The 16,949-nt window shown below is 47.3% G+C and overlaps 1 protein-coding gene across 3 annotated transcripts in view; it reads right to left on the bottom strand.

Moving 5' to 3' along the window:
- The window catches only part of AMOTL1 (angiomotin like 1), a 164,162-nt gene extending 147,871 nt beyond the window's left edge, over positions 1-16,291 (bottom strand). For 2 of the 3 annotated variants that reach the window (XR_008889487.1, XM_056561505.1), the window contains exon 1: positions 16,061-16,289. The gene's annotated coding sequence lies outside the window, so the exon portion shown is untranslated. Of the gene's footprint in view, positions 1-16,060 lie in introns of all 3 variants that reach the window. The other variant, XM_056561506.1, reaches the window with a different exon arrangement.
- Positions 16,292-16,949: the final 658 nt, after the last annotated feature.

Raw genomic sequence — 16,949 nt, 5'->3', positions numbered from 1 at the left:
AACAAAGTTTGGCAAGTTTCAGTGAACCTGGGCAGTGATTGTATGTGGCATTCTCTGACCCATTTGGGAGCCCTCTGGCTGAGAGGCTATGGTAACAAAGTATAAGTTATACGAGGGGCCGAGATAACAGGGGCATCCCCACGGTGAAGATTGAGTGGGCCCAATCATCTAAAGTATACATTGTGCCCACCGTGGAGACTAAGTAGGCCCAATCATCTTAAGTATACATCGTGCCCACAGTGGAGATTGAGTGGGCCTAATCATCTAAAGTATACATCATGCCCACCGTGGAGATTGAGTGGGCCCAATCATCTAAAGTATACATTGTAACCACCGTGGAGACTGAGTAGGCCCAATCATCTAAAGCATACATTGTGACCACCGTGGAGACTGAGTAGGCCCAATCATCTAAAGTATACATTGTGACCACCGTGGAGACTGAGTGGGCCTAATCATCTAAAGTATACATTGTGACCACCGTGGAGACTGAGTAGGCCCAATCATCTAAAGCATACATTGTGACCACCGTGGAGACTGAGTAGGCCCAATCTTCTAAAGTATACATTTTAACCACCGTGGAGACTGAGTAGGCCCAATCATCTAAAGTATACATTGTGACCACCGTGGAGACTGAGTGGGCCCAATCTTCTAAAGTATACATTTTAACCACCGTGGAGACTGAGTAGGCCCAATCATCTAAAGCATACATTGTGACCACCGTGGAGACTGAGTGGGACCAATCATCTAAAGTATACATTGTGACCACCGTGGAGACTGAGTAGGCCCAATCATCTAAAGCATACATTGTGACCACCGTGGAGACTGAGTAGGCCCAATCATCTAAAGTATACATTGTGACCACCGTGGAGACTGAGTGGGCCTAATCATCTAAAGTATACATTGTGACCACCGTGGAGACTGAGTAGGCCCAATCATCTAAAGCATACATTGTGACCACCGTGGAGACTGAGTAGGCCCAATCATCTAAAGTATACATTGTGACCACCGTGGAGACTGAGTGGGCCCAATCTTCTAAAGTATACATTTTAACCACCGTGGAGACTGAGTAGGCCCAATCATCTAAAGCATACATTGTGACCACCGTGGAGACTGAGTAGGCCCAATCATCTAAAGTATACATTGTGACCACCGTGGAGACTGAGTGGGCCCAATCTTCTAAAGTATACATTTTAACCACCTTGGAGACTGAGTAGGCCCAATCATCTAAAGCATACATTGTGACCACCGTGGAGACTGAGTGGGACCAATCATCTAAAGTATACATTTTAACCACCGTGGAGACTGAGTAGGCCCAATCATCTAAAGCATACATTGTGACCACCGTGGAGACTGAGTGGGCCCAATCTTCTAAAGTATACATTTTAACCACCGTGGAGACTGAGTAGGCCCAATCATCTAAAGTATACATTGTGACCACCGTGGAGACTGAGTGGGACCAATCATCTAAAGTATACATTGTGCCCATCGTGGAGACTGAGTGGGCCTAATCATCTAAAGTATACATCGTGCCCACCGTGGACACTGAGTGGGCCCAATCATCTAAAGTATACATCGTGCCCACCGTGGACACTGAGTGGGCCCAATCATCTAAAGTATACATCGTGCCCACCGTGGACACTGAGTGGGCCCAATCATCTAAAGTATACATCGTGCCCACCGTGGAGACTGAGTAGGCCCAATCATCTAAAGCATACATCGTGCCCACCGTGGAGACTGAGTAGGCCCAATCATCTAAAGTATACATTGTGCCCATCGTGGAGACTGAGTAGGCCTAATCATCTAAAGTATACATTGTGCCCATCGTGGAGACTGAGTGGGCCTAATCATCTAAAGTATACATCGTGCCCACCGTGGACACTGAGTGGGCCCAATCATCTAAAGTATACATCGTGCCCACCGTGGACACTGAGTGGGCCCAATCATCTAAAGTATACATCGTGCCCACCGTGGACACTGAGTGGGCCCAATCATCTAAAGTATACATCGTGCCCACCGTGGAGACTGAGTAGGCCCAATCATCTAAAGCATACATCGTGCCCACCGTGGAGACTGAGTAGGCCCAATCATCTAAAGTATACATTGTGCCCATCGTGGAGACTGAGTGGGCCTAATCATCTAAAGTATACATTGTGCCCATCGTGGAGACTGAGTGGGCCCAATCATCTAAAGTATACATCGTGCCCACCGTGGACACTGAGTGGGCCCAATCATCTAAAGTATACATCGTGCCCACCGTGGACACTGAGTGGGCCCAATCATCTAAAGTATACATCGTGCCCACCGTGGAGACTGAGTAGGCCCAATCATCTAAAGCATACATTGTGCCCTATTTTGCAAACTAGCCATTAGGAGTTAGGAGTGTTAGGCTGCAGAAGGAAAACGTTATAAATAGGTCTTTGTATATGTTCCTTTGTATATGTTCCTTTGTATATGTTCCTATAGGTCTCCCTTGATAGATGTGTTTTAGTTCGACCCCGACGTACAGTACAACCTCTTCTTAACCTTTGCCTGGAGCAGTAACACAGTCATTATCATTAAGACTACAGAGGTCAACTACTCAATTGTAGCAGTAAGTTCTCATTTGCCTGATTTCAGAGTTTAACCCCTTAAGGACCGGAGGTTTTTCCGTTTTTGCATTTTCGTTTTTTGCTCCTTGCCTTTAAAAAATCATAACTCTTTCAAATTTACACCTAAAAATCCATATGATGGCTTATTTTTTGCGCCACCAATTCTACTTTGTAATGACGTCAGTCATTTTGCCCAAAAATCTATGGTGAAGCGGGAAAAAAAATCATTGTGCGACAAAATTGAAAAAAAAAACGCTGTTTTGTAACTTTTGGGGGCTTCCGTTTCTACGTAGTACATTTTTCGGTAAAAATGACACCTGATATGTATTCTGTAGGTCCATACGATTAAAATGATACCCTACTTATATAGGTTTGATTTTGTCGGACTTCTGGAAAAAATCATAACTACATGCAGGAAAATTAATACGTTTAAAATTGTCATCTTCTGACCCCTATAACTTTTTTATTTTTCCGTGTATGGGGCGGTATGAGGGCTCATTTTTTGCGCCGTGATCTGAAGTTTTTAACGGTACCATTTTTGCATTGATAGGACTTATTGATCACTTTTTATTCATTTTTAAATGATATAAAAAGTGACCAAAAATGCACTATTTTGGACTTTGGAATTTTTTTGCGCGCACGCCATTGACCGAGCGGTTTAATTAATGATATATTTTTATAATTCGGACATTTCCGCACGCGGTGATACCACATATGTTTATTTTTATTTTTATTTACACTGTGTTTTTTTTTTTATTGGAAAAGGGGGGTGATTCAAACTTTTAATAGGGGAGGAGTTAAATGATCTTTATTCACTTTTTTTTTTCACTTTTTTTTTGCAGTGTTATAGGTCCCATAGGGACCTATAACACTGCACACACTGATCTTCTATGTTGATCACTGGTTTCTCATAAGAAACCAGTGATCAACGATTCTGCCGCATGACTGCTCATGCCTGGATCTCAGGCACTGAGCAGTCATTCGGCGATCGGACAGCGAGGAGGCAGGTAGGGGCCCTCCCGCTGTCCTGTCAGCTGTTCGGGATGCCGCGATTTCACCGCGGCTATCCCGAACAGCCCACTGAGCTAGCCGGGATGCTTTCGGTTTCACTTTAGACGCGGCGTTCAACTTTGAACGCCGCGTCTAAAGGGTTAATAGCGCGCGGCACAGCGATCAATGCCGCGCGCTATTAGCCACGGGTCCCGGCCGTTGTTAGAGGCCGGGCCCGACCCGCTATGACGCGGGGCCACGCCGTGGCCCCGCGTTATAGATCGGGAGTGGACACATGACGTTCCAGTACGTCATGTGTCCTTAAGGGGTTAAGGTATACGGTTACTCTTCTCCCATATCCTAGAAGCCAAAACTGGGAAATTCACTGTTGTAAATGGAAAGGCTAAGATTAAAGGGGTATTCCAGGGAAATTTCTATATCAACTGGCTCCAGAAAGTTAAACAGATTTAAAAAAAAAAAATCTTACTCCTTCCAGTAGTTATCAGCTTCTGAAGCTGAGTTGTTCTTTTCTGTCTGACCACAGTGCTCTCTGCAGACACCTCTGCTTGTCTCAGGAACTGTCCAGAGTAGGAGCAAATCCCCATAGCTAAGTTCCTGAGACAGACAGAGATGTCAGCAGAGAGCACTGTGGTCAGAAAGAAAAGAACAACTCAACTTCAACAGCTGATAACTACTGGAAGGATTAAGATTTTTTTTTAATAGAAGTAATTTACAAATCTGTTTAACTGCAGCCAGTTGATATAAAAAAGTTTTTCCTGGAAGATCCCTTTAACCATGGAAGACAGAGGCCAATGTTAACACTGAAATTCACATTTTACCGAATGTCGATTGGACTTTGTCCATTAGTGAGGTCACATAATGTCACTTAGATTTGCTATCACTGATCAATGGGGGTTAAGGGGGTGCTACAATCCCTAACACGGCCCATTCAACTCCTGTATAGAACTGGACACATCTGCTGTAGACCCATTGGTTCCAGGGGTTCGTGAGGGGCCTTATTGGTTGGACCCACTCCGATCAGATAGGGAGAGCATTTGACTAGGACTGTAGACCTAAGATTTGTAGTGTAAATAAAACATATGATAACCTGTAACCCTATTCAAGTATTTGTATGTTCCCACATGGACCCACTGTGGTTCCTACAGGATATGTAGTGTCCACTATACAGTGATTTACACTACATGTAACCAAGTTCTTGGTAAACCATTGCTAAAAGGGATCTCCTCTCACAAAATTACCATAATAAACCATTGTGAAACACGTGTCACATTTACCTAGCAATAAAAAGTAACCTGTGCAAGCTCTGACATGGGATGTGCGAGGTTTATAGAGTGTGACCACTGCTGCCAAATATTTATCGCTTTTAAATTGTCTAATATTTCTTTCTAATGGCGGATGAAATGTACAACCCTATAAAAGCTGATGATACCGGATCAATAGGGACATGTCCAACATTAAGATGGTAATGAGAGAAGAGAATTATTCAATAAAAAGGACTTCTTTATATCCAAGTCCCATAAGAAACAAAAATCTAATCTAATCTATCTATCTATCTCATATCTATCTATCTATCTCATATCTATCTCATATCTATCTATCTATCTAATATCTATCTATCTATCTCCTATCTATCTCATATCTATCTATCTATCTCATATCTATCTCATATCTATCTATCTATCTAATATCTATCTATCTATCTCATATCTATCTCATATCTATCTATCTATCTATCTATCTCATATCTATCTATCTATCTCATATCTTTCTCATATCTATCTATCTCATATCTATCTCATATCTATCTATCTATCTATCTATCTATCTATCTATCTCATATCTATCTATCTATCTATCTATCTATCTATCTATCTATCTCATATCTATCTATCTATCTCATATCTATCTATCTATCTACAGACAAAGAATAAGTCTGCCAGCACTTTAGTTGATACCAAACTATTATATGGACCTGGCCTACAGGTGCACGCTACTAGGCTAAATATACAGCAACAGAAGAATGCAGCAGCACACTGCCAGCACAAGGATATAGTTTGGTATCAACTAAAGTGCTGGCTGACTTATTCTTTGTCTGTATTGCACATACGGTGGAGTGGCTACCTCCATGTTGGCCTTGCACCCCACCCACCTCTATCAGGTGTGTATATAAGGTGTCTTGGATGTTCCAGATCCTGCCATGCTTACTGAACTGTTCACACAGAGGCATATTCACAGTGTAGGGTCCGTCCCAATGAGGCCACCTTATCGCAGTGGGACGGTCCCAGCTATTTGACCGCCGGCGGAGACAAATTTGCGAGCTAAGTGCCTCACTATTTCATAGTTTCACATTTGCATCTATTACACCATAGCTGTATAGCTCTCCATGTTTTATCTGCATATTCATGTTTCACCTATATCCTTGTGCTGGCAGTGTGCTGCTGCAGATTCCCAACCGCGGTGCCGCGGCACACGTGTGTGCTGTTCAGCACTGCCCGTGGTGCCGCAGGATTTTGCCGTGATTTTTTTTATTTTTTATTATTATTATTTTTTTAAATGTCCCGCCCCGGCCTGACGGCGCAGGGGGGGAAGGGAAGTCTGCGTGCGCACTGCGCGCACAGCGTCCCCCTGCATCTCCTGCGTCTCCTGTGTTCCCCCTCCTTCCTCCTCTGTTCCCTGTGTCCCCCGTGTCCCCCTCCTTCACCCTCCGTCTCCTGCGTCTCCCTCCGTCCCCCTCTCCCTTATGGCGCAGTGAGCCGAAAATGGGTCCCTGCCTGGGGCGGAACGAGCTGCACCTGCGCCGGACTCGCGTGCCTGCTGTGGAACTGCAAGCTGCACGGGCCGGCTTGCTTAAGGTACCGTACCCTTTCCACCCCTCTGTTCACCTTCTCAACCCTGTCTAAACCCCCCACCGTCACCCAGGTCCACCCGCTACCCCCCCCCCCCGTCACTCATATCCACACCCCCCCGTCAGCCATGTCCGCCTTGTCCACCTCCCTGTCCATCTCTATCACCCATGTCCACCCCCCCTGTCACCCATGTAATCCCTCCCTTTCACCCATGTCCACCCCCCTGTCACCCATGTCTACCCCCCCTGTCACCCATGTAATCCCTCCCTTTCACCCATGTCCACCCCCGTCACCCATGTCTACCCCCCCCGTCACCCATGTCCACCCCCCCCTGTCACCCATGTCCACCCCCCCCTGTCACCCATGTCCACCCCCCCCCTGTCACCCATGTCCACCCCCCCCTGTCACCCATGTCCACCCCCCCGTCACCAATGTCCACCCCGCCTGTCACCCATGTCCACCCCCCCCTGTCACCCATGTCCACCCCCCCTGTCACCCATGTCCACCCTCCCCTGTCACCCATGTCCACCCTCCCCCTGTCACCCATGTCCACCCTCCCCCTGTCACCCATGTCCACCCCCCCTGTCACCCATGTCCACCCTCCCCTGTCACCCATGTCCACCCTCCCCTGTCACCCATGTCCACCCCCCTGTCACCCATGTCCACCCCCCCTGTCACCCATGTCCACCCTTCCCTGTCACCCATGTATACCCTCCCTGTCACTCATGTCCACACCCCCCTGTCACCCATGTCACCTTCCTGTCACCCATGTCCACCCCCCCCGTCACTCATGTCCACCCCCTCTCACACATGTCCCCCCACCTATCATCCACGTCACACATGTCCACCCTCCTGTCATCCATGTCTGCCTTGTCCACTCCCCACTCTACCCTGTCACCCATGTCCACCCCCCCAGTCACCCATGTCCACCCCCCCAGCCACCCAGGTCCACCCCCCCAGTCACCCATGTCCACCCTCCCTGTCACCCATGTTCACCTTCATGTCACCCATGTCCACCCCCTCTCACACATGTCCCCCCAACTATCATCCATGTCTGCCTTGTCCACCCCCCTGTCCATCCCTGTCACTCATGTTTACCCCCCTGTTTACCCCCGTAGTCTACCCTGTCACCCATGTCCACCCTCCTGTTCACCCATCTGTCCCTTTGTCACCCCAGTCCACCCCTCTCTGTCACTCCTGTCCCTCTTTTACTCCCTTGTCCACCCCTCTGACCCCCTGTCACCCATGTCCACCCCCCCCTGTCACCCATGTCCACCCCCCCTGTCACCCATGTCCACCCCCCTGTCACCCATGTCCACCCCCCCTGTCACCCATGTCCACCCCCCCTGTCACCCATGTCCACCCCCCCCTGTCACACATGTCCCCCCACCTATCATCCCCGTCACCCATGTCCACCTCCCCTCTCACCAATGTCCACCCTCCTGTCATCCACGTCTGCCTTGTCCACTCCCCTGTCCATCCCTGTCACTCATGTTTACCCCTCTGTCTACCCCCGTAGTCTACCCTGTCACCCATGTCCACCCTCCTGTTCACCCATCTGTCCCTTTGTCACCCTTGTCCACCCCTCTGACCCCCTGTCTCCCATGTCCACTCTCCTGTCATCCATGTCCACCCCCATCCAACCCTCTGTCACCCCTGCCCATCCCTGTCACCCACGTTCACCCTCCATTGTCCACCCCTCTGACCACATCCTTGTCACCCATGTCCACCCCCTATTCACCCCCCTGTCACCCATGTCCACCCTCCCTGTCACCCATGTCCACCCTTCCCTGTCACCCATGTCCACCCCCCCCAGTCACCCATGTCACCCATGTTCACCTTCCTGTCACCCATGTCCACCCCCCCATCACTGATGTCCACCCGCACTAACACATGTCCCCCCACCTATCATCCCCGTCACCCATGTCCACCCCCCCTCTCACCAATGTCCACCCTCCTGTCATCCACGTCTGCCTTGTCCACTCCCCTGTCCAGCCCTGTCACTCATGCTTACCCCTCTGTCTACCCCCGTAGTCTACTCTGTCACCCATGTCCACCCTCCTGTTCACCCATCTGTCCCTTTGTTACCCCAGTCCCCCCCTCTGTCACTCCTGTCCCTCTTTTACCCCCTTGTCCACCCCTCTGACCCCCTGTCTCCCCTGTCCACCCTCCTGTCACCCATGTCCTCCCCCTGTCCACCCCTCTGTCACCCCTATGCCCCCGTCACCCATGTTCACTCTTCTACACCCATCTATCACCCTTGTACACCTCATTACACCCCTCTGTACACTCCTCTACACCCCTCTGTCACCCATGTACACTTCTCTACACCCCTCTGTCACCCATGTACACTTCTCTACAACCCTCTGTCACCCATGTACACTTATCTACACCCCTCTGTCACCCATGTACACTCCTCTACACCCCTCTGTCACCCATGTACACCCATCTGTCACCCATGTACACTCCTCTATACCCCTCTGTCACCCATGTACACTTCTCAACACCCCTCTGTCACCCATGTACACTCAACTACACCCCTCTGTCACCCATGTTCACTCCTCTACACCCCTCTGTCACCCTTGTACACCCATCTGTCACCCATGTACACTACTCTACACCTCTCTGTCCACTCCTCTACACCCCTGTCACCCATGTACACTCCTCTACACCCCTTTGTACACTCCTCAACACCACTCTGTACACTCCTCTACACCCCTGTCAGCCATGTACGCTCCTCTACACCCCTTTCACCCATGTATGCTCCTCTACACCCCTGTCACCCATGTACACTCCTCTACACCCCTCTGTCACCCATGTACACCCATCTGTCACCCATGTACACTCCTCTATACCCCTCTGTCACCCATGTACACTTCTCAACACCCCTCTGTCACCCATGTACACTCAACTACACCCCTCTGTCACCCATGTTCACTCCTCTACACCCCTCTGTCACCCTTGTACACCCATCTGTCACCCATGTACACTACTCTACACCTCTCTGTCCACTCCTCTACACCCCTGTCACCCATGTACACTCCTTTACACCCCTTTGTACACTCCTCAACACCACTCTGTACACTCCTCTACACCCCTGTCAGCCATGTACGCTCCTCTACACCCCTTTCACCCATGTATGCTCCTCTACACCCCTGTCACCCATGTACACTCTTCTGCACCCCTCTGTCACCCATGTACACTCTTCTGCACCCCTCTGTCACCCATGTACACTCCTCTCTACCCCTCTGTCACCCATGTACACTCCTCTATACCCCTTTGTCACCCATGTACACTCCTCTACACCCCTCTGTCACCCATGTACACCCATCTGTAACCCATGTACACTCCTCTATACCCGTCACCCATGTACGCTCCTCTACACCCATCTGTCACACATGTACACTCCTCTACACCCATCTGTCACCCATGTACACTCCTCTACACCCCTCTGTCACCCATGTACACTCCTCTACACCCCTCTGTCACCCATGTACACTCCTCTACACCCCTCTGTCACCCATGTACACTCCTCTACACCCATCTGTCACCCATGTACACTCCTCTACACCCATCTGTCACCCATGTACACTCCTCTATACCCCTCTGTCACCCATGTACACTCCTCTATACCCCTTTGTCACCCATGTACACTCCTCTACACCCCTTTGTCACCCATGTACACTCCTCTATACCCGCCACCCATGTACACTCCTCTATACCCCTCTGTCACCCATGTACGCTCCTCTACACCCATGTACACTCCTCTATACTCCTCTGTCACACATGTACACTCCTCTACACCCCTCTGTCACCCATGTACACCCCTCTATACCCCTCTGTCACCCATGTACACTCCTCTACACCCCTCTGTCACCCATGTACACTCCTCTACACCCCTCTGTCACCCATGTATACCCATCTGTCACCCATGTACACTCCTCTATACCCCTCTGTCACACATGTACACTCCTCTGTACCCCTCTGTCACCCATGTACACTCCTCTACACCCCTGTCACCCATGTACACTCCTCTACACCCCTCTGTCACCCATGTACACTCCTCTACACCCCTGTCACCCATGTACACTCCTCTACACCCCTCTGTCACCCATGTACACTCCTCTATACCCCTCTGTCACCTATGTCCACCCCTCTACACCCCTGTGTCACCCATGTACACTCCTCTATACCCCTCTGTCACTCATGTACACTCCTCTACGTCCTCTACACCCATCTGTCCACACATCTACACCCCTGTCACCCATGTACGCTCCTATACACCCCTTTGTACATTCCTCTACACCCCTTTCACCCATGTATGCTCCTCTACACCCCTGTCACCCATGTACGCTCCTCTACACCCCTGTCTCCCATGTACACTCTTCTGCACCCCTCTGTTACCCATGTACACTGCTCTACACCCCTCTGTCACCCATGTACACCCATCTGTCACCCATGTACACTCCTCTACACCCCTCTGTCACCCATGTACACCCAACTGTCACCCATGTACACTCCTCTACACCCCTCTTTCACCCATGTACACCCATCTGTCACCCATGTACACTCCTCTACACCCCTCTGTCACCCATGTACACCCATCTGTCACCCATGTACACTCCTCTATACCCCTCTGTCACTCATTTACACTCCTCTGTACACCCCTGTCACCCATGTACGCTCCTCTACACCCCTGTCTCCCATGTACACTCTTCTGCACCCCTCTGTCACCCATGTACACTCCTCTACACCCCTCTGTCACCCATGTACACCCATCTGTCACCCATGTACACTCCTCTACACCCCTCTGTCACCCATGTACACCCATCTGTCACCCATGTACACTCCTCTACACCCCTCTTTCATCCATGTACACCCATCTGTCACCCATGTACACTCCTCTACACCCCTCTGTCACCCATGTACACCCCTCTGTCACTCATGTACACTCCTCTACACCCATCTGTCCACACCTCTACACCCCTGTCACCCATGTACGCTCCTATACACCCCTTTGTACATTCCTTTACACCCCTTTCACCCATGTATGCTCCTCTACACCCCTCTGTCACCCATGTACACTCCTCTACACCCCTCTGTCACCCATGTACACTCCTCTACACCCCTCTGTCACCCATGTACACTCCTCTACACCCCTCTGTCACCCATGTACACCCATCTGTCACCCATGTACACTCCTCTACACCCCTCTGTCACCCATGTACACTCCTCTACACCCCTCTGTCACCCATGTACACCCATCTGTCACCCATGTACACTCCTCTATACCCCTCTGTCACTCATGTACAGTCCTCTATACCCCTCTGTCACCCATGTACACTCCTCTACACCCACCTGTCACCCATGTACACCCATCTGTCATCCATGTACACTCCTCTACACCCCTCTGTCACCCATGTACACCCATCTGTCACCCATGTACACTCCTCTACACCCCTCTGTCACCCATGTACACCCATCTGTCACCCATGCACACTCCTCTACACCCCTGTCACTCATGTACACTCCTCTATACCCCCCTGTCACCCATGTACACTCCTCTACACCCATCTGTCACCCATGTATGCTCCTCTACACCCCTGTCACCCATGTACGCTCCTCTATGCCCCTGTCACCCATGTATGCTCCTCCACACCCCTCTGAACGCTCCTCTACACCCCTCTGTCACCCATGTACGCTCCTCTATACCCCTGTCACCCATGTACGCTCCTCTACACCCCTCTGAACGCTCCTCTACACCCCTCTGTCACTCATGTACGCTCCTCTACACCCCTGTCACCCATGTACACTCCTCTACACCCCTCTGTACACTCCTCTACACCCCTCTAAACCCCTCTGTCACCCATGTCCACCCCTCTGTCACCCATGTCCACTCTTCTACACCCCTCTGTCACCCATGTAAAAAAAAGAAAAAAAGTTTGGCGCCTAATAGATTTGTTTTGCAGGTTTAAAGGTGAAGAATTGTGTGTGGAAGAAATCGTGTTGATGGCCCAGACCAGATGGAGAAGAGAAGGCAACGATGCAAATTAGAGAAGACGTCATTGGTGAGTTGCTGTATAAAGCAGCACTTTAAACTACATAAATAGATATAGTGCATTGCGTTTTTTACCGTTTTTCCTTTTTTTTTCTCTTGCTTGTCAACCTCGGTAGCGGTGCCCCGAGAAAAAAAAATTTCCGAGGTGTGCCCCGACTCGAAAAAGATTGGGAAACACTGATCTAACTCATATCTACCTATCTCATATCTATCTATCTATGTATCTCATATCTATCTATCTATCTATCTAACTCATATCTATCTATCTATCTATCTCATATCTATCTATCTCATATCTATCTATCTATGTATCTCATATCTATCTATCTCATATCTATCTATCTATGTATCTCATATCTATCTATCTCATATCTAACTCATATCTATCTATCTCATATCTATCTATCTATGTATCTCATATCTATCTATCTATCTATCTATCTACCCATCTATAGGAAAGTATCGCAGCACACAAAAGGATTTCAATAAAGTGCAGTGTTTATTCAATCCTCAGCAAACAAAGTGCGATGTTTCTATGGCCTCATGCCGCCTTTATCAATCATGCGTGAGGCCACAGAAACATCGCACTTTGTTTGCTGAGGATGGAATAAACACTGCACTTTATTGGAATCCTTTTGTGTTCTGCGATACTTTCCTATGGATAGATGTTGGATTCCCTGACCAGGACCCATATGATGGCGCGCACCTTATTCTATTGATACATGGGTGAATGTGCTGTTCTTCTGGACTATTGTATCTATCTATCTATCTATCTATCTCAGTCTCATCCAAAAGAGCTGCACACCTGAGCAAAGGTGCCTGCTGTGTCCAGTCCGGGTCAGGACCCCCGTAGTAGAAAAATCCAAAAAACAGCGGCACTCCAATAACGTGAAAAAGCTGTGTTTATTACACTCAAACGTGAGGCTTTTTTTAAATATCTATCTATCTCATCTATCTATCTCATATCTATCTCATATCTATCTATCTATCTCATATCTATCTATCTATCTATCTCATATCCATCTCATATCTATCTATCTATCTATCATCTCATATCTATCTATCTCATATCTATCTATCTATCTATCTATCTATCTCATATCTACCTATCTATCTATCTATCTCATATCTATCTATCTATCTATCTATCCATCTATCTCATATCTATCTATCTATCTATCTATCTATCTATCTCATATCTATCTATCTATCTAGCTATCCATCTATCTCATATCTATCTATCTATCTATCTATCTATCTCATATCTATCTATCTATCTATCTCAAATCTATCTATGTCATATCTACCTATCTATCACATATCTATCTATCTTCTATCTATCTATCTATCTTATATCTATCTACTTGGAATAGTCTGTTAATCTAAAAGAAATGTTGGGCTAATGTTTCTCCTTTAGGAGAGTGCCAAAAGGAATGTGGAAACATATATGACTTGCAATGATCCACTGGGAAAGAAATATGTAAAGTAGCCCTCCTCCAGAAGGAAGAGAGCCACCTATTGGAGGAAGCATCACTACAAGTCAATGCTTGACTCCTTTAAGGGCCTTGGAACATGCATGGGGAATATTATCCAATTCAGAATCTCCTCCTAAAACAAGAACTATCCATCTGAGGTTGTTTTTAGGGTTCTTAGCCATTGTCCACAGAACTAGCAGAAAAACCTGTTGACACCCCTTTTGGCATTTTTAAATGGAAACATTATCCTGTTGGAGTCCTTGTTTGTAAGTGTGAGGTCACTTTTCTTCCTCCCACACATCAGCCACCTTACCCACTGCAGCACAGCTGAGCTCACTTCCATGTGTGCTGTGATTGAAACTACAATTCCCTGCAGCCCTGAGGAGAATAATCTCCCTAGGACAGGGTGTGATGCATGCTCAACTCATATAGTCCCAGAGGTCTGGGAAGCTACTGTATAGCACTGAATAGAAACATCCCATTGGGTACTACCGGCCACTTAGTGGCTCTCATTAGTAGCGATGAGCGGCATTGGCCATATTCAAATTCGCGATATTTTGGGAATATATGGATGAATATTCCTCCTAAATTCGTGAAAATCGCATATTCGCTATGTTCATTTTTTTCCCGTGAGAAAAATCGTAATGAAAATTTGCATAGTGCGCATGCGCGATTATATCTTTCACCCAAAAGAAGAGACGGGTCAGTGTCATCTGACTGGAAGTGCCGATATTCGGGAATATTTGCATATTCGTAAAAAAATATGAAAATTCATCATTACGGATATATATATCACTGTATTCTAAATATTCGCAAAATCACAAAGTGCCGATATTCGCGGTAAAAATTCGCATTTCGAATCTTCGCGCTCAGCACTACTCATTAGCCCATGTAGGATCCTTTCCTATCAGAGGACTAGGTGGCATAGTCTGCCTGATTGCGCCAATTAGTTACATATCTTTGTCTCAGAAACAGCACCACTTTGGTTTTCAGTTCCTGCGTGGTATTGCGGCTCAGTTCTATTGAAGTGAATGCAGCCCTGTGATCTTCTTTTCGGAAGAGAGATGTTTTCCTAATCGTGGATGTACACACCACCCCGACTGACACCTTCTTAAGGGAAGACTCTGGTGAAAACCTTTTTTTTTTTTTTTTTTATCAACTGGTGCCAGAAAGTTAACCAGATTTGTAAATTACTTCTATTAAAAAAAATCTGAATCCTTCCAGTACTTATTAGCTGCTGAATACAACAGAGGAAATTATTTTCTTTTTGGAACACAGAGCTCTCTGCTGAATCATGACCACAGTGCTCTCTGCTGACATCTCTGTCCATTTTAAGAACTGTCCAGAGTAGGAGAAAATCCCCATAGCAAACATATGCTGCTCTGGACAGTTCCTAAAATGGACAGAGATGTCAGCAGAGAGCACTGTGCTCATGATATCAGCAGAGAGCTCTGTGTTTCAAAAAGAAAATAATTTCCTCTGTAGTATTCAGCAGCTAATAAGTACTGGAAGGATTCAGATTTTTTTAATAGAAGTAATTTACAAATCTGTTTAACTTTCTGGCATGAGTTAATTAAAAAAAAGAAAAAAAAAGAAAAGAAAAAAGGTTTTTCACCAGAGTACCCCTTTAACACCAACCAAAATTCACAACAACTAATAATATCCAACAAGTAATATACAAGCTTACTAACTCATCACCATAGTAAGATTAGGAATTGATCTTCCATAAAATCCATATAAATGCATCGTAGCCACGTTATTATGTGACATTAGTGAGACACGAGGTATTTCATAAATGGCGCCTTGCTGCTTTTAATGCATTGTTTAACAGTCTGTGTTACTCTAGTTTGGTGTTTTCCAACCAGTGTGTCTCCAGCTGTTGCAAAACTACAACTCCCAGCATGCCCGGACAGCCTTCGGCTGTCCGGGCATGCTGGAAGTTGTAGTTTTGCAACAGCAGGAGGCACAATGGTTGGGAAACACTGCTTTAGCTTGTAATGTTTACAGTATAAGAAGAAGCATTGCACTGTACAATTTCCTATCAAGAATAAAATTCACATAAAAGTAAAGTTTCTTTTTTACCTTTGTAGTTCTGTCTTCTAGAAAAACGTGGAGGCAGAGGAGGAGGCTGGTGTGGAGTGCGGCGCTGGGCTGGGAGTGCGGTGTGGATGATGATCTCTCTCATTCTCTGGGAAATATGCAGCCATTGCCCAGACTTGCTTAGTTTTCACAACGTAAGGCCTGGAAACCGCTGATCGCTCTGAAATTCAAAAGAGGCGACCGTGCTGTGACATGCTACGAGCTCCACCGGCTGCCAGACATACCCCAGCCTTCCCTGTGCCAGACTATCCCCGAGCATCGTGTACAGTGACGCAGTACAGCTACATGATAGCAATGGTGCATTCATCTATATACATTAAATGGGTTATTCACCCGCAAAAAAACATATCCCCTACAGCAATCGGGTATCTACGGTGTATTCCCTACAGCACTCGGGTATCTACGGTGTATTCCCTACAGCACTCGGGTATCTACGGTGTATTCCCTACAGCACTCGGGTATCTACGGTGTATTCCCTACAGCAATCGGGTATCTACGGGTATTCCCTACAGCACTCGGGTATCTACTGTGTATTCCCTACAGCACTCGGGTATCTACAGTGTATTCCCTACAACACTCGGGTATCTCCGGTGTATTCCCTACAGCACTTGGGTATCTACAGTGTATTCCCTACAACACTCGGGTATCTACGGTGTATTCCCTACAGCACTTGGGTATCTCTGGTGTATTCCCTACAACACTCGGGTATCTCCGGTGTATTCCCTACAGCACTTGGGTATCTCCGGTGTATTCCCTACAGCACTCGGGTATCTACAGTGTAATCCCTACAACACTCGGGTATCTATGGTGTATTCCCTACAGCACTCGGGTATCTATGGTGTATTCCCTACAAAACTCGGGTATCTACGGT

Source organism: Hyla sarda, chromosome 2, assembly GCF_029499605.1.
Source record: "Hyla sarda isolate aHylSar1 chromosome 2, aHylSar1.hap1, whole genome shotgun sequence".
Classification (NCBI taxonomy): domain Eukaryota; kingdom Metazoa; phylum Chordata; class Amphibia; order Anura; family Hylidae; genus Hyla; species Hyla sarda.
Note: the sequence above shows the minus strand (reverse complement) of the source record. Positions and strands in the feature narration are given on the sequence as shown.